General features: G+C 38.6%; 1 protein-coding gene across 1 annotated transcript in view; it reads right to left on the bottom strand.

Annotated features, from left to right (window-relative positions):
* The window catches only part of LOC148422703 (semaphorin-4B-like), an 85,927-nt gene extending 84,758 nt beyond the window's left edge, over positions 1 to 1,169 (bottom strand). Inside the window, exon 1 of the mRNA XM_088418138.1 lies at positions 1,129 to 1,169. The gene's annotated coding sequence lies outside the window, so the exon portion shown is untranslated. The remainder of the gene's footprint in view (positions 1 to 1,128) is intronic.
* Between the last annotated feature and the right edge of the window lie 17,470 nt (positions 1,170 to 18,639).

The raw sequence follows: 18,639 nt of genomic DNA, 5'->3' as shown, positions 1-18,639 counted from the left end.
GCACTTCTAATGCGGTTCACCATGCCATTGCCGGCAAGGTTGTTTTAAATTTAGTTTATGTTTTATGTAACTTTTTAAAAATATTTTTATTGAATGCGTTGGGCCACAAAATGTGAAGGCGGGCCGCAAATGGCCCACGGGCCGTAGTTTGGACACCTCTGCTCTACGGTATGTAAAACAAACTTATTAGTAGCAATTTTGGGGGGACATATACTATATTGCAGGCTGCTTAAAAATGGACAGAGGGCCGCAAATGGCTTGGATTTAATCTAATTTAGGTTAGAGTTCATGGAATTTAAAAAAAAAGGAATAATAAGCGAGAAAAAATCCATTTGTATTTTATTTATGGCAGGTGTTTTAGGTAACATAACATCAGCGATGATGGAAGGAACACTAGTTCAACAAATTCAATTGAATGACACTTTCATTATGAAACATTTTTCAGTCTGGACAATAAAGACGTATATATACGTCTTTGGTATACGTTGAGTCTCCACTGAAGCCCCAGATATTGATTTATTTGTTGTGCATTGTGGCATTGTAACTTGCGAGTGTACTGAAGAAGATCAATGGCGTCGACGGAGATATCGCGATAAATAAAAGTGACGTTCCATGTGCATGGTCTATAGCAGCCTGCAGCTATGCAATTCCCACAGAGGACATTTTTTTGTTTTTGTTTACAACAAGTACATCATGTACTGACCCCTCCTGACGTCTTTTTTGACAGACGTGGCAATTTAAGTGAAGTGAGCCGTCATCTTGGTGTGACATGATGATGATTCACAAGTGTCGGAGCCCCGATTGCTTATTATGAACGGAGCTGCGCACGCACGCAGGCGAGAGGGACTGATTTCAGGCTGCTAGCTTCATCGCTAATTGACTGAGTGCTAATTTAGTCAATGTGCTCATGATTGGCTTAGCATCATGCTGCATTTACCTTGAGTAGCTTTTTCAAGGTAGAACCATATGATTTTGACCTTGTTTCATGAGTGATTGCCACGTCTTAGAATCTGGTTCTCATGTGTGGAGTTTGCATGTTTTCCCCGTGCTTGTGTGGGTTTTTTTCTAGCTAGCACGATTTTATCACATGGTCCCAAATTGTATTTCTTAGCTTTATAAGAGACTCACCAGGCACGCCCCTTCAACTGGTCCGCAGAGTACCTCTTGGCAGGCGTGGGTTCTTGTGAAGATCAAGGGCTAAGGGATGAGAAGTCAAATTAGGTCATGTTTATTATCGCTCGTGCAGTATTTTCATAATTTTTGGGTCATTTTCTTCTCTAGCAGTCTAACAGTATTTTAGCCAAGAGATGGGACACTGGTAGTGTGATAACTAAGAAATTGTTGTCACCATCTGGGTGAAATTTCAGCTCCCTGATGACTTCTTTCAGTGCTTTGCTTTTGGTGGGAAATGCCTTTGATGAAAAGATCAAATGTGGAATAACTACAAAATTTAATCGGGTCGGGATTTCGTCACATTAGGGAGAGCAGTGTGTAAGTCTGAAGATTTATGTTTTATCATAATACCAAAAGTAGAAGATGTTTTCTAAAAAGATTAAAATACCTACAAATTAAACCCGGGGTGTCCTAACATTTTCCTCTCTAGAAATTAAAACTGGGGTGTTCTCTGAGGGCCACATATAAAAAAAATTACATTAGGGCCATTATAAAACAAACAAGCAATTACCAGTGTTCTATGTAAGAAATGTATTTAAATAAAAAGTGATAAACTAAGGCTTTCCATTAAGGGTGATGAGGCAAATTACATTTTTCTTCACACTTATAACACTGCCTACCATTTTTATTTCTCAAAATTGCAATGTGAACATGTTAAAACGTAATTTTAGTTTTTATTGTGGTCGGCTAAAATAGGGATGGAGTGCCGCAAATAGCCCCTGGGCTACAGTTTGGATAGCGATTAATTAAACAATTTACAGTATGAGTATGTAATTAATTAACGCATTCAACTCTTCGATTGCCAAATAAGCAACATATGCAAAAGTTTTTTTTATTGAATTTTTCCTCGTGTATATTGATGTGCAGAAAGTGTGTGAGGCAATAAGATGAGACTTTACTTATGAATCCATTTTAAGTAGTAAAACGTTGATATTTCGTTTATAATTAATTTGATAACTGAACATTTTCTCAAGTGTAATGAATGCTTTAAAAAACATGTTTTTCCACTCGCTGTCGACTACAACTGACATCACTTGCGCAAGGCTCTGAATAAGTTTAGCATTCCTTTAAATTTTCATTTTCCAGGTTGCAATTTTATGAAGTTGTGGTTTCAGGATAAAAAAGAGCTGTGGTGTATATTCAATCATTTGATTGTCCTCTCAATTGAAGCCTTAACAGATATCAAGTTTAGTTAATAATTGACCATCTTTGAGTGAGATAAACATTCATACTAACTTAATTTAGCTTCATATTTCACACACCTAACTTACCAGCATCTTAAAGGCGACGGTATCTTCAAGTTTCGAGTCTTATAATGTTGCTCGGATATTTTTCCCAGTTTCCAAATACAAACGTTCTTTCCTTGGGCTGCGATTAGTGCCAAAAAAACAACAACATTTGTTCTTCTTCAATCACTTGTCTCAAACTGAATAAATGTGCCGCCATCTCGTGGTAAATTGTAGAATTACAAGAGGCTTTTGGCAGGGCCCACAAGACTGATTAAATAATAATTAATAATACATTGGTTTTTATGGTGTATTTTTTTAAACATTCTAATGTACAAGCCTCAAGTCTTGTAATGCTGCTCAAATATTTGTCTCCAGTTTTATCAAAACGAATCCAAATGTCCTTCCCTTTGGCCGAGGTAAGCGTAAAAAATAACAACAAAAAAACACATTTGTTCTTCTTCAGTTACTTGGTTTCAAACTAAATAAATGTGCCGCCATCTCGTGGTCGGTAGTAGAATTACATCATTATAGACGAATATTTTGACGAGCATATTCCACGGTGGAGTTAGAAAGTCCAAACAAAAGCCTGGGGGCTCTTTGCGGGCCGCCATTCACTTTTCAGTGCCCCAGTATAAACTAAAAAGATGTTAATAAATAAAAAAATAATACATTGGTTTGTATACTGCAAATATTATCTAAATATTCAAAAATATAAATGTTTTATTTTTATTTACAATTATTCAGTAATGAAATAGTCACAATTTCTCTTACGAAAATGAGTTTCATCCACTTTGGGTGTCTGATTAATGAATATGTAATATTCATGACTATTTTAAAAACGAACATCCTACTACAGTTTGTTATTGTTTTGAATCTGAATGTGGAATCGGCATTATAAAAGTTAGTAGCAGTTTGTCAAATTCATGCCAGCTATAAATAATAAAGTTTAATTCCTTGATTTTAACACGTTTAATAAATTAAGGAGAACAATTTTAAAGCGGTCCTTGCATCCCTCTTTCCTGTCACCAAAATAAAATTCTAACTGTCATTTTTTTACCTGTAGACCGTCAAGAAAGTCTGACAAGCTTTATGAATTGCAGGCTGTTTTCCTCTTTTATTTTCATTTGATTTGGCTCCTCCTCTCTCATCTTGCAGTCTTGGTCTTTTCCCCCGAGGTCATCCATGATGCTCGTGTAAAAGCATGACTTCAGTTTATCTAGCCAGCCATACAATTGTAAGACAAATAAGCCAGTGATGTTCCTCCAAAAAGCCCGGGAGGTCAAACAGCAAGTGTTACAACAGCTCAGTTGGTATTCTCATCATTCTTGAAGGCTCCTCTAACCATCTGGATGAAAATACTCCCTCTGTACTTCCTTGTGTTTCCTGTCATGGTAGTCAGCAGGTTGCCATGTTTTTGTTTGGGGATAGAAGCAGAGGGGCATCTTGAGGAATGGATTTCATCTCATTCATATGGAAAAAGAGGGGGAGGAATGTGCTATTGCATCAGTTTGTCAAAGACCTTCAGAGTCTTTCAGATATTGAAGTCTCAGGGTCCGTCTCCGAGACGAACGTGGGACGTGGCTTCTTGTGTCTGCTGAAGTTTCATTGTGTCTACAAGGAGTAGCCAAGGTCGTCGCGTGCTCGCCGGGCAGCATCACTTCCTGGTTGCTGTGCGGCTGGCTAACTTTCAAATAGTTGACTTGCGAGAGGCAGACTTGAGATACGAGCGCTGCTCGCTTCAGGACAGAGGTGTCCACACTACGGACCGGGGGCCAATTGCGGCCCCCCCGTCCACATTTTTGCGGCCTGAGGCATATGCTGAACATACATCTTGACATGGCCTGCAATGCTATTTTAAAAAGTAATAAACAATTTGACGGTAAACACGGTTACAAGCGTGAAAAAACATCTTAATTCATCTCATCACTTTTAAGAAAAAAAAACTTGACATAGCAGTTTTTTTTCTTCAAAAAACTAGAGTGTAACATGCTTAAATTTCAGTACGAAAGCACTAAAAGCAATTGCTTGGTTTTATGAATTGATTATTAAAGTAATTGATTACTCTGGTACTTACTCATACCTCCTAAAATGCCTTCATGTCGTCGCATGTGCGAGCCACTGTTTTTTTTTTTTTTTGGAGGGGTCGGGGAGTAGGAATGGATTTGTGGCATTTACATTAATTTCAATGGGGAATGAGTATTTGAATCACGAGTGTTTTATGATATGAGCCTATTTCAATTAATTTGCTTTTAATTTGAAAGGAAAATGTACTGTTGTAATACATGTACATGGCAATAATTTAGATTGCTGATACCTTCAGAAACCCTGCGCGATTCTCACATACCACCTGAAATGCTTTTTTGTATCCACAATTTGAGAATCGCTGTTATAGGGTACTGTTTTTTTGGGGTTTTTTTTGGAGGGGTCGGGGAGTAGGAATGGATTTGTGGCATTTACATTAATTTCAATGGGGAATGAGTATTTGAATCACGAGTGTTTTATGATATGAGCCTATTTCAATTAATTTGCTTTTAATTTGAAAGGAAAATGTACTGTTGTAATACATGTACATGGCAATAATTTAGATTGCTGATACCTTCAGAAACCCTGTGCGATTCTCACATACCACCTGAAATGTTTTTTTATATCCACAATTTGAGAATCGCTGTTATAGGGTATAATATTACGGAGTTAAAAGTTAATAATTTTTTTTGTTTCGGGGGGTCAGAATAGAGTCGAGCGGATCGCAATTTAGCCTGCATCTCTATAGGGAAGCATGCTGAAACGTGCATTTTGGGTACAACGACAAGGAGTGAAAAAGTGAAAAATCCATCCATGTTTTTGTCTCGGCTGAAGCAAAAGCGTTGGCTCATTTTCTCAATGACAGCACAGCAGCAGAGATTGTCTGGTTCATTGTTGCGCATGTGCTGCAAATGTCATTTTGAGAGCAGCTCGACTGAAGCCAAAACAGTCGAGTTGTGGCGAAGACGGCGGAGGAAAAACAATGAGTTGAAACTTGCCAGCAAGCTTTGAAGGGGAGCCGCTTGGTCGGGTGATAAATCTCAGGTGGTGCTTTTGCTCCCGTGACACCGCTGACATCACGCAATGTCATTGAGTGGGCGGATTCGCAGTCATCCGGCTAATGTTAGCGAGGGAGGAGTGACTCAAGGTGAACAGAAAAGAAAAAAAAAACCTCTTACCAAACAACCTCCAAATGCACTTGCAGTAACCCCTGGTGGACGAAATAAACATCAATCAAGAAGCAAGTCTAACTTTTTACATTTACTATTTTTTGGCAAAAAAAATGTTAGTATTTTGTGCTTATGATTAATTTGATGCAGTATTTGTTTTTCATGTACAATTTTTGTGTCTGAAAATATTTTTTTTCACTCGACGACTGAACGTGACATCACGTGTGCGCGAGGCTCAGGTAACAACCAATCACGCCTCAGCTTGTCACATGACCATATTCAGAAAACAAGTGAGCCTTATCCGGTGTGTTTTTAAAGGTACTAATGAACAATAGTTGCACTTTTTACTGCAAAAATGGCTAGATAACTTTAAGTTCCCTTTGTAGAGTGCGTAAGTCATTGTTCCGATGACTAGTTTTATATTAAATTAACTCCAGGGCTTCAACTAATGATTATCTCAATGACGGCATATATTTTTTTCGATTAATCATTTTTAAGCTTTTTTTTTTTACTCAAAAAAAGACAGTGCAGTAAATACAAACACAACAAAATTACGATTCCGTTTTTTATTTGCTCCATAACATCAGAAAACGACATGTGCTATTAGCATATCTGCTCAGGGCACAACCAATCAGACTCAGCTTGAGAATGTCACATGACCAAATACATAAAACAAATCATTTACGAACGAACATTTGTTACTTACCAAATTATGTAGACAAAATATTAACTTTTTACAACTGGAAATGCTTGAATAAATGTAGTAGGTTAAGTCGTATTATTCTCACGTAATATTGCTTTTACTGCAATTTATTTCGTCACTTTGTAATAATACTAAGTGTCAAAACAGCAGGTGCACCCAAAATTCCGCTGTTGCAAAAATGATCATATTAAATTGAGAAATGAATTGAGAATGTTTATTATTGCACTTGTAGATGGCTGCGTTGCAGGGGTGCACTGCGTCATGCTGAGAGACGTTTTTAATATTTCATACCGTAACCGACATAAAACAAACACCTCTCAGCCCAATTACTCTTTTCAAAACCAGTTGCATTTCATTTCGCATTGGCTAATGCAAAATAAAACAAGTCTTGCTTTAATTCTTTCTAGCTCGTTTAAAATCAATGGATAAAGCACAATTACTTCAGAATACTTTACAAGACTTGAAATAGTTTTTTCTTTTCCTTTTAGCGGCACAGCATGTCGAAAATGTCTCATTGTGGCTAAATCTAAATCAACACAACAGATTTTTCAGCTTCAACTCATTTTTTTTAAGGCCTCCAGTGAATTATCTTTTTTTCCCTCTCTTTTTCTTTCCGGCTTCTTTCCATTTTATTTTCTCTCATTGTTTTCCTTTTCCTTCCCGCCTAGGGACCCCATTTTTTTCTCTCTCTTCCTCTATTCGCTGTTTCTTTATTGTCTTGTGAATAGTGGCACTTTCTGGGGAAGGGAGAAAGCGAGGGTTGACGGGAGGGAGGGAGCGAGGGAGCGAGCGAGCGAGGAGGTTAGTTTCAGTCAAAGCTGCGAAATAAAACTTCCTCCCACACCGCATGCAGTGTCTCTGGGAATGAGTTTGTCATTGGACTTGAAGACACATTTCCCATCCTTCTGCTTGTCCTTCGAAGATGTGCGCAAGCGCGTATGACAACCTCTCAGTGAATAGGTAGAAGTCAACATTTTGGATATTAAAAAAATTGGTTTGACACAATGACAAAAAAACAATGATTCGGGTGATGATCTGCCATGGTATAGCGCCAACTACTGTCGAGGAGGACTTTTCTTGATGTCGGATTTTTTCTGAGGGAATTATCGATGGCTGGCATCGGCAGCCTCCGCGAGTATATAATAACTTAAAACAGGAATGGCAAAATTAATGCTAGAGAAGGCCACAATTTTTTTCATTGGGGGGCCAACTAGGACCAGAAAGCTCCCAGCCAGATATGATAAAATGCCATTTTAAATATGGACTAACTAACTACTTAAGAAAAAGAAGTTTAAAGGGTTTAGGAGCGTATTTTACTAACCTTCCATGATGTGCTTTGAATTCCATGATTATTATGCACTATTATTATTTAGCGCACCTAAAAGCCTTATTTTTTTTTTAAAAGCTGATGGTGCGCCTTATAATCAGGTGCGCCTTATATGTGGATCAATATTGAGATTGGGATTGGTAGATGGGGAACGAACTGATAAAGTGAGCTTTACCTGTTTCTTTTGTGTGTTTACAGTTGAACAAGGTTGCTCATATTGACATTGAGTTATCATGCTATTGAGAGTTTAGAGTTATTATTTGAGTTATTGTTGTTATTACTTTGAGTATTACTATATTGTGATTGAAAAATTTTTAAAATATGTCATTAATTGAGGGGGCGCCTTATAATTTGGTGCGCCTTATACATGGAAAAGGTTTTAAAATATGTCATTAATTGAGGGGGGCGCCTTATAATCTGGTGTGCCTTATAATGCGGAAAATACAGTAATCCTAATGTGTTTTTTTTTGTTATAATTGGGTTAAGGAGCGTTTTTTTCTGGGCTTGGAACGGATTAAGCTATTTACATGTAAACAGCAACTCTACTTACGAAAAATTCACATTACAAAATGACTTCCAGGACGGATTAATTTTGTAAGTAGAGGTACCACCACTCTACTTGGAATCGGTACCCGCTCGCTTGTAGCGAATATGTTTACAGCGCAACGGGTCATGTAACAGTTAGTCCGGTAGTGCAAGTTCCACATAATGAGTTGACGCCGTAGCACTCCCAGCGTTGCGTGAATACAATTATCTCCCGGCCGAGGTGCGCGAAGGGGAGTCGAGAAACATCTTCATCTCTGCGGGAGAAAGACGACGAGAGCTACCTCGGCACGGGCTCCGGTCTGGGGTTGCCGCGAATTCGAGTCAATCAAAAAGAATCCCGTTGCGCCTTTTCTTTGTGTTGCACGTTTTACAGTAAACGACGGTATATGGAAATGGGAGAAGGGGTTCGGGAGGGGAAAAAAATCCATCAGCGGAAGACAAAACCACGGCAGCCGGTTAATCTACCGATATCATGACGGAAATCGCGGGCCCGCCTTTATGATGGCAAAAGACGACGGCAGCCTGCACTTTGGGCTTCTATCTCAGCGCCGCACATTCGGCGCGCAGACAATTTAATGCATGACTCCGCGGCATTGAAAGTGGGCTTGGATGAATTGGAAATGATTAAAAATGTAGAATTGACAGGGAAACTGATAAAAGTCCCCCCCCCTCCCTCCCTCGCCTCTCGATATAAGTAAGAAGCAGAAAAGGCAGCATGATGGAATGGCGGGCTTGAAGGGGAGAGAAAGGTGAAAGACAGATGAAAGTGAAGAGAGATAAAAGGCGGAGTGAGGAGGGTGCGGGGATAAAGCAGGAGGAAGGGAGGCAGAGATGAAAGCAAAATGAGAAAGATAAGAAGAGAGTGAGGGAGACAGAGAGGCAAACGGAGGAAGAGATAGATAGTGTACGCAGCCGGGAGAGAGGTAACCATGGAAACAAGGGGGAAGGTACAAAAGGAGAGATAGACAAAGGGTTTGATTTGAAAAAAGAATGAAACTTGGAGGGAAAGAAAAAGTCATTCCGGCTGAGATTTGTTAGCGCCGGCTGCGGGGAGACGAAGACGAGCCCAAAGGGGGACGCCGGCGTCAAGTGCGCACTCCGGAGACCTCTCGTGTTAATGGGCTTCTGGGGGGGGGGGGCTCGCTTTGAGTAAATCTGGATCCGTGTCGCCGTTTAGGACACCCCAAAAAAAAAACGAAATGTAAAGATGCCTCTTCATTTGTGTCCACTGTCGTGGACGTTTGTTTTTGGTCTCTATCTTTTGAGTTGTCACTACCTCTTGGCCTTTCTAATGATGTCATGCGTTTGGCCGGGATGCAATTAACTTTGCTGTCTTGCCGAGACAAAATGGACACAACAGTCAACACAAATCGATAGAGTGGGCCTCACGTTTGTTTTATTTATCAAGAGGGCGTGGCTAAAACGGCTACGACAGTGGCGCCATTTTTTTCTTTCAAACGTACCGTATTTTTCGGGACGGTAACACGTAACTTTTTTCTCATGATTTGAGCCCTGCGGCTAGTCCAGTGCAACTTATCTGCAGGTTTGTTTGTTTTTTGCTAGCCACCAGGAGGCAATCCACCGGGAAAGCAAAAGCGTGTATCTGTTCACAGTGTCAGTTTATGGAACAACTATGAAATAGAATTGAAAAGACGTGAATCGATAGCTGTCCTCAAAAACTGTTAAAAATATAGTATTAAAAATACAAAATAATAAATAGTAAAATAAAAATCATCTATAACTTCAATAAGATCTTGTATAAAAGTTTGTGACATGCAAATTTTATAAATATACAGTAAATATACAGTAAAAAAATATCCATATATATATATATCCATATATATATATATATATATATATATATATATATATATATATATATATATATATATATATATATATATATATATATATATATATATATATATTCTGCCATGATTAATTAAGTTAATCCTCAATTGATTGCACACAGCAAGTAAGTTAGCTGTGTTGCCTTTGTGCTAAGGTTTTGCCATGTCCTGGGTGAATATTTTAATTTTTGTTTACTTTATTTTAGTTTTTTATTATTATTATTATTTGTAAGTATCAAGCCTTGAAGCCTTGTTTGTATACTGATGGTTTAGAAGAAAAAAAAGGGCAAAAAGCAGACATGTTTGACTAAACATGATGAATAATCGTGATTATTATTTTACCCATAATCGTGCAGCCCTACACATATAAATAAATAAATAAATATATATATATATATATATATATATATATATATATATATATATATATATATATATATATATATAAAAACCAATTTAAGTTTGAAGCAAGCACAAAAATGCACAATAAATACGATATTGTGAGCACTCACACAAGATCAAATCTTTAGCATATCACCATCTCAGCGACACCGACCAATAGCAGACCAGCGTCTTAGTGACGCATGCAGTAACACGCATAGAGACTTAAGAGCGTGGCATGACTCGCAGTCAGGCACGCTGACCGCCAAGTTTGAATTTTGTAATTGTTGTTGATGCCGGTGGGAAAAACGCCGTAAAAAGGGGATGAGAAAACTTCGTATTCCACTTCGTAACATGAAAAAAATGTAAGCTGGGGACGCCGTAACGCGGGGGTCAACTCTGCCGGAACGGATTAAGTGCATCTCAACTCATTTCAATGGCGGAAGATGTTTTGAGGTAAAACTGTAGTATAGACTCCTGTTTATTTTTTCATCGGAAGGACCATGGAAGGTTTCTCTAGTCTGTTAATCATCTAAGTGGCGAATAGAGCAGGAGTCCAAAAAAGGTACTAGACCACCTGCGGAAGACGAGTCTTCCATTATCCACTTATTGAATTAAGTTATTTGCCGGTGTAACAACGTGTTCCAGGTGACTATATTCACCCCCCCCCCCATTCAGTATATGAAGATTTGCTATTTGTACATCTCCATAGCAAGTTGGATACAGACAGAGGGGTTTTTTATCCTGTGGTTTTTGAGTCTCTTGTGACTATCCCTCCTTCCCCCCTCCTCCCTTCCTCCTCCTGTTTTTCTCTTTCGTCCTCTCACTCACTCACTCACTCCCCCTCCTTTTTTTTTTTGCTCTTGATCTCTCTCTCTCTCTCCATCTATTTCTCGCTCTCTCCCTTCTCTTTCTCCGCTTCCTTCCATAGCCGTGTCTCCCCCTCTCCGCACCCCCACACCCATTCCTTTTATATCCTCCTTGCTGAATGCTCTTCTCCTCTCCTCCCTCAACTCTGTCTTTCCTCCTTTATATTCAGTGATTCTTCTTCTTTTTTTTTCTTCCTCCTCGCAGTCCTTTCTCCAACGTTGTCTCCAAGCAGAGCTTTTTCATCGCTAATATTCCGTCTTTGTATTTAGGGCCTTAATGGAGGGAGGGTTGTCTTTTATTTGGATTTTTTTATCGGTATTTCTTTGAGGTCTTTTGGTCTGTAAGAATGTGATGGAAGGGCAGGTTATTGAAAAAGGCGAAAGAACGGGACTGGAGATGAGAGATGATTGTTTGTTTACAAGGCTAGACTTTGCTTTCTAAGTGTGCTCGCCTCGTGTTATAAATTGAGGAGCGAGGGAAGCGTCGTTGATTAAAACTAAGGCGGTTTTTTGGGGGTGATTTTATTTTGAAGCGAGCGCGCAACCAATTCAAGTGAGCCTGTTTTGATTCCAGTTGACGATCGTTCAAGAATCGAGCTTTCGGGTTTGAGCTCGTGAAAAGGGGGCCACTCGGACCTTCTTCTGTGAATGGAAGTAGCGGGGAGCTGTTTTTTTTTTCCTTCTTTTTAAAGAGGGACTAAATTTTGAGTTTTTTAAGATACGGCCATTTATATTGCTCGGCAATTGCGTATTTGAACATTTCGTTTAACACTTTGCACGCACGGCACAAACTACACACATTGCATTTTTTTCATTATTTTGAAATGTTTTTAAATGTGCGGTGAATAAAGTTATTTATGAATATTTTTTTCCCTTCGATCACTCAAATTGTTCAGTGGCATGAGTTTTATCCACACAAAAAACTGTCTTTGTAGTCCGGGACGCGACGATGACACTTTGAGACATAGCCATGAAGTGGTCTCTACTGCCACCTACTGTCTAGAGGTGGACCACAAGTCAATAAAGAATTTTCTGTTTGCTGACATACTTCAACCGCCGCACAACTGAATGTTGCAAAAATCACAGGAAAATTAATGTAATAAATCCCTGTTAAACATACTAAAGATGATGAAAATCAATGAATCAATCAAATTACATTGTCTATACATAATGTAGTTATCTACAAAAAATGCTATGATAACAAGACAATTTGTTTAATGTCTTTTAATGCTACCATCAATTTTGTTACTTTTGAAGCAATGTGCTATGACTAAAATCTATTTTTAGGATATGCCACGGACCGCTAAAATGTGGATGGCGGGCCACAAGCGGCCCCTGGCCCGCAGTTTGGACACCATTCGTCCAATTCATTGTTTTTGTTTTTTTTATCTTTTAAATTCCTTTTCATTTTAACATACCAATCATGATAAAAATCAATGAATCAAATTACAGTTTGTCTATATACTGTAATATAGTTACCTAAAAGAAAAACTGCTCGTCAAAGATTTCTGTGAACGATAATAAGGCAAATTTGTTTTTATTTTTCAAAGTCTTTTAATGATACCATCATTTTTTGTTAACTTTGAAGCATTTTGCCATGTCAAAAATGTATTTTTAGGATATGCCACGGACTGCTAAAAAGTGGATGTTGGTCCGCAAGTTGCTCCCACGCCGCAGTTTGGACACCCCTTGTCCAATTCTTTTTTTTTTTTTTATCTTTTATATTCCTTTTCCTATTCCTATTCCTATTCCTTTTCATTTAAACATACCAAACATGATAAAAACCAATGAATCAAATTACAGTTTGTCTATATAATGTAGTTACCTAAAAGAAAAACTGCTACGTCAAAGATTTCTGTGAACGATAATAAGGCAAATTTGTTTTTATTTTTTAAAGTCTTTTAACGATACCATCATTTTTTGTTAATTTTGAAGCATTTTGCCATGTCAAAAATGTATTTTTGGGATATGCCACGGACCGCTAAAAAGTGGATGTCGGTCCGCAATTTGCTCCCACGCCGCAGTTTGGACACCACTTGTCCAATTCTTTTTTTTTTTTTTATCTTTTGTATTCCTTTTCATTTAAACATACCAAACATGATAAAAACCAATGAATCAAATTACAGTTTGTCTATATAATGTAGTTACCTAAAAGAAAAACTGCTACGTCAGATTTCTGTTAACGATAATAAGGCAAATTTGTTGTTGTTTTTTAAGTCTTTTAACGATACCATCATTTTTTGTTAATTTTGAAGCATTTTGCCATGCCAAAAATCTATTTTTAGGATACGCCGCAGACCGCTAAAAAGTGGATGTCGGTCCGCAAGTTGCTCCCACGCCGCAGTTTGGACACCACTTGTCCAATTCTTTTTTTTTTTTTTTATCTTTTATATTCCTTTTCATTTAAACATACCAAACATGATAAAAACCAATGAATCAAATTACAGTTTGTCTATATAATGTTGTTACCTAAAAGAAAAACTGCTACGTCAGATTTCTGTTAACGATAATAAGGCAAATTTGTTGTTGTTTTTTAAGTCTTTTAACGATACCATCATTTTTTGTTAACTTTGAAGCATTTTGCCATGTCAAAAATGTATTTTTAGGATATGCCACGGACCGCTAAAAAGTGGATGTCGGTCCGCAAGTTGCTCCCACGCCGCAGTTTGGACACCCCTTGTCCAATTCTTTTTTTTTTTTTTATCTTTTATATTCCTTTTCCTATTCCTATTCCTATTCCTTTTCATTTAAACATACCAAACATGATAAAAACCAATGAATCAAATTACAGTTTGTCTATATAATGTAGTTACCTAAAAGAAAAATTGCTACGTCAGATTTCTGTTAACGATAATAAGGCAAATTTGTTGTTGTTTTTTAAGTCTTTTAACGATACCATCATTTTTTGTTAATTTTGAAGCATTTTGCCATGCCAAAAATCTATTCTTAGGATACGCCACGGACCGCTAAAAAGCGGATGTCGGTCCGCAAGTTGCTCCCACGCCGCAGTTTGGACACCGCTTGTCCAATTCAAAGTTTTGTTTTTGATTTTCTGTACCTCAGACTGAGATATATTCGAAGGCAAAAAAACATATCGCGACGGCGTCTCCTAGCAGGCGAGCCATTGTTTTCGCTCCATTCCTCAATGATAAGCAAACATTTTAAACACACCTGTGAGAAAATCTTTCCGAGCTATAAATTGCTGCGCGAATCAGGCTGTGACCTCACGCCCGTGCTTTTATTGGACACGTTTCGGGCCGGAGATAAAAATTCCCCCCAAAATGCGCGAAGGCTAAGCGAACCCTGCTTTTAATGTCTTCCATATGCTTTGATGGTCAAGCCAAGCCACTGGCTCAATTACTCAAAGTTCAAACTCACCCACACCTCGCTTCTCTCCCTCTCGTTCTCTTTCTCTGTGATCATAAGAAAACACTCACCTGAGCTCCGTAGCCATAACAACGCTAAACACAAGCCCACACTGCTACCAGCACGCCCGACTGTGAAAAGATGTTGAATTATCACCATCACCTCGCGTAGAAAGACACACGTACAACACGCACAAGCACACACTGTGCTGGAAGAAGCTGAAGATATGTAACATTTCAAAAAAAAAAAAAACAAGCGCAGTGACAAATACGCTCGCAGTTCTTCAACCGTATCATGCAGATTTGTCACAATGCACTCCCGGACAATATCGAGAAAACCGAGCGTTGTTATCTTTACTGAACATTTCGAATACCCGACGACAAACGCGTGGAACCTTCTGTCAGGGAGGTTGTTCTCTAAAACGCCGTTTGGGAAAATTTGGGGTCCACAGGATTCGCAATATTGAAATGCTATGGAGCCCAGCATAAATAGAGTCCCAAAAATTGCGCAGCAAAAAAGGCAAAGGAATTCTCAACTGCACTTGCTAAATGTGAGCGAAAAACAAAAATGGATTTAAATAATAGAAAGAACCTTCCTGTACCATCTGTCAGCAGCTTAATTTCGCAAGCTATAACTTTTATGGTAGAAAAGTCCAATTTTTACTTTGGGTTTTCATTTGTTAAATTTCAACATGTCTGTTTTGTTCCTCCTCTCGAGCTTCCAAAGCGTTTGGTTTTCGCTTCTTAACGTTCTTGCTCATTGTTACCTGATTGGTAAAATTTGTCACAGATACTGAAAAAGTTGACATTGTTTCAGGCCTAAAAATAGACCTTTTAGGAGGTATTTTTCCCCGCTAGCGAGATGCTGTAGACGAAATCTCACGACAACAAAATGTCAGGTAAAAACGAGACCTGCGATATATAAAAAATACGGCGACAAAAACACGGTGAGTAAAGTTGTCAAAAATGTTCGCAAGGGGTCAGGTTTTGCCGAATTAAACAGTAGATGGATGATGATTCATATTTTGATGTAAAAAAAAAAAAGGTTGATTTGAAAGTATGCGTCCCTGTCAAAAATGATGCGTATAGGACGCAGGGATGCAGGCAAACAAGAGAACGGTGAGTGCTTATAAAAAAATCATACATTTTATTTGTGATGCAGTTTTAAAAATAAAAAAATACAAATCACAGGGTGCCTCAATTTAGAAATAAAAGTTCAAAACTTGACTACTGTAAACAGTGTGATTGATTTTATTGCAAATATCTTTTTTTTTTTTCTTCATTTAAGTTAATAAAAGTATTCAGTAAGTTCCACAGATAGGAATCTGGAATAATTTGTTTCCAATAGCTTAGTCTGAATAGCATTAGCCTGCTAGCACGATTGCCCAAGTCAACACAATGAGAATACAACATTTAAATGTGCTTGCATTTTTTTTTTAATTTTCTCTCACAAACCATTGCAATCTACAAAATCTTTTTTTTAGGAATTTGTTGTTAAAACACGTCAAATAAATTTGCATATGCAATAAAATCCTTTGCCCATGTAGTATTATTGCTAGGTCATTTTTTAATTATTTCAGAAAACATAAAACAGTGGTACTTCTCCTTACGAACACTGCTTGTTATGAAAACTATTCTACTACCATTTATTAATTAAGCTTTTTTGTGCAACAAATGAGATTTTTGTGTATTTTTGTGACCTTTTGTTTGTATAGCAAAGATCACTGTTAATATTATAATGCTTTGGGATTAGAAAAAAAAATTCCTAACATTCTGTATGCCACGTTTTGTTTTGTTATCTTGCGCACGCGTGACAAATTTTGTGTAAGATTATGTACAGATATGTGAGGGCGAATTTCATCTTTGATGAGCAGCTTGTTTGTTAGCAATAACGTCGTTTGTCGTGGATGAAAGTAGTAAGGGCACGCGACGTTAAGCATCAGGTGATTTTGTCTCGCACACGTACCTCCGTACCACTTATGTGCACCTCTGGTCATTATAGTGCAATTTGGCACTAACTTGCTGCTTGTTCCATGTAATTTGCTTTCGATTTGAAAAGAAAAACATACTCCTTCTGTTATGGCAATAAAATCATTAAATTAGGCTTGTTGATGGCACTAACTTGCAGCTTGTTCCATGTAATTTGCTTTCAATTTGAAAAGAAAAACATACTCCTTCTGTTATGGCAATAAAATCATTAAATTAGGCTTGTTGATGGCACTAACTTGCTGCCTGTTCCATGTAATTTGCTTTCAATTTGAAAAGAAAAATATATTCCTTCTGTTATGGCAATGAAATCATTAAATTAGGCTTGTTAATGGCACTAACTTGCTGCTTGTTCTATGTAATTTGCTTTCAATTTGAAAAGAAAAATATACTCCTTCTGTTATGGCAATAAAATCATTAAATTAGGCTTGTTGATGGCACTAATCTGCTGCTTGTTCCATGTAAATTGCTTTCAATTTGAAAAGAAAAACATACTCCTTCTGTTATGGCAATAAAATCATTCAATTAGGCTTGTTGATGGCACTAACTTGTGGCTTGTTCCATGTAATTTGCTTTCGATTTGAAAAGAAAAATATACTCCTTCTGTTATGGCAATAAAATCATTAAACTAGGCTTGTTGATGGCACTAACTTGCTGCTTGTTCCATGTAATTTGCTTTCAATCTGAAAAGAAAACTATACTCCTTCTGTTACGGCAATAAAAATCATTAAATTAGACTTGTTGATAACAAATCCCGATAAAATCTCACATACTCCCTGAAGGGCCTTCACGTACACATCTGAGAACCACGATATAGAAAATTTACGGATGGAAATTTGCATAGTGACTAAAACTTAAATACAATGCTAGGTGGGAAAGAGGCGTTAGTTTCAGCTAGCCAAAGTCAGCGGCCAAGCAAGCAGGTTGTACCGCCGTAAGAATTCTGGCCTGGACCGGCGCCAGTGTTTTTCTTCTTCCTCAAACTTTTGTTGTCTGTGTCTTTTTCCTTTTCCCCATAGGCTAGCTCTGTGTTGTTTTATGTACGTGTCCCTTGTTGTTTCTTCCCTGTGCTTTCTTTGTCTTTCAGCCTCTTATCTCTTTGTTTCTTCCCTCGCTCTCCTTCTATTTTCTCTCCCTCGACTTCCTGCTATCTACCACCCCCCCTCCCCACACACACACACACACACACACACATCCACTCCTTCCCTCCCTTGCACTCACTCTCCTTCCCTATCTCTCCCTCCTCCCCCCCATCCACTCCCCTTTCTCTCTATCTTTTTCATTCTCGCGGCACTCCCAGCCGCTGATGATTGATCAAGGTTTTCAAGGTTTGCCCTTTCCTGTTATTTAGTGGGGAATGTTTATGCACAGTACTGGCCATTTGTCCACGCGCGCGCACACATAAGCAAACGCGCACCTGTGCAGGCACGTCACTCATTTTTCTCTTGTTTTCGGACTCGCGGGTGTCTGACGCACTTAGACGGAGAGGACTGTCTAATTATGAGGATGCGTCTGACCCCAGAAGGGCCGCTCGCTATCTGAACTTGGCTGCCCCCCCCCCACCCACCGCACGGCCTCCCTCACCCCCACAGGTACGGCAGTGTTCCACAAGGCTGCCTGCAAGAGAATCTGGAAGTTCAATAGTTAATGTCTTCCCTTTTCCCCTCACTCTCTTGGTCTCTATCTCCTTTCCTCTCGCTGTTCCCTTTGCTCTCAAACTACCCCCCCCCCCCCCCCCCCCCCAACACCATCTCCACTGCCTCTCCCTCTCACTCATTCCGCAGCCTTACACTCCTTCTTCTTGATGGACTCGTCTTTTTTTTATTTTCACACCTCACCATCCCCCCTTTTTTTTTATTCTTCTCTCCTTCTTTCTGGGCATTGTCTCATGCCTCCCCCTCATTTTTCTTTTTTCCTTTCTTTTCCCCACATGACCACCAACACCCATTCCCTCCTTTCCTTTCATACACCTCTTTTTTTTGCTGCATTCTCTCTTTCCCTCCCCCACACGGCTCTCTT

The sequence above is a fragment of the Hippichthys cyanospilos genome, chromosome 6 (assembly GCF_059441005.1).
Source record: "Hippichthys cyanospilos isolate Australia breed blue-spotted pipefish chromosome 6, RoL_Hcya_1.0, whole genome shotgun sequence".
Classification (NCBI taxonomy): Eukaryota; Metazoa; Chordata; class Actinopteri; order Syngnathiformes; family Syngnathidae; genus Hippichthys; species Hippichthys cyanospilos.
Note: the sequence above shows the minus strand (reverse complement) of the source record. Positions and strands in the feature narration are given on the sequence as shown.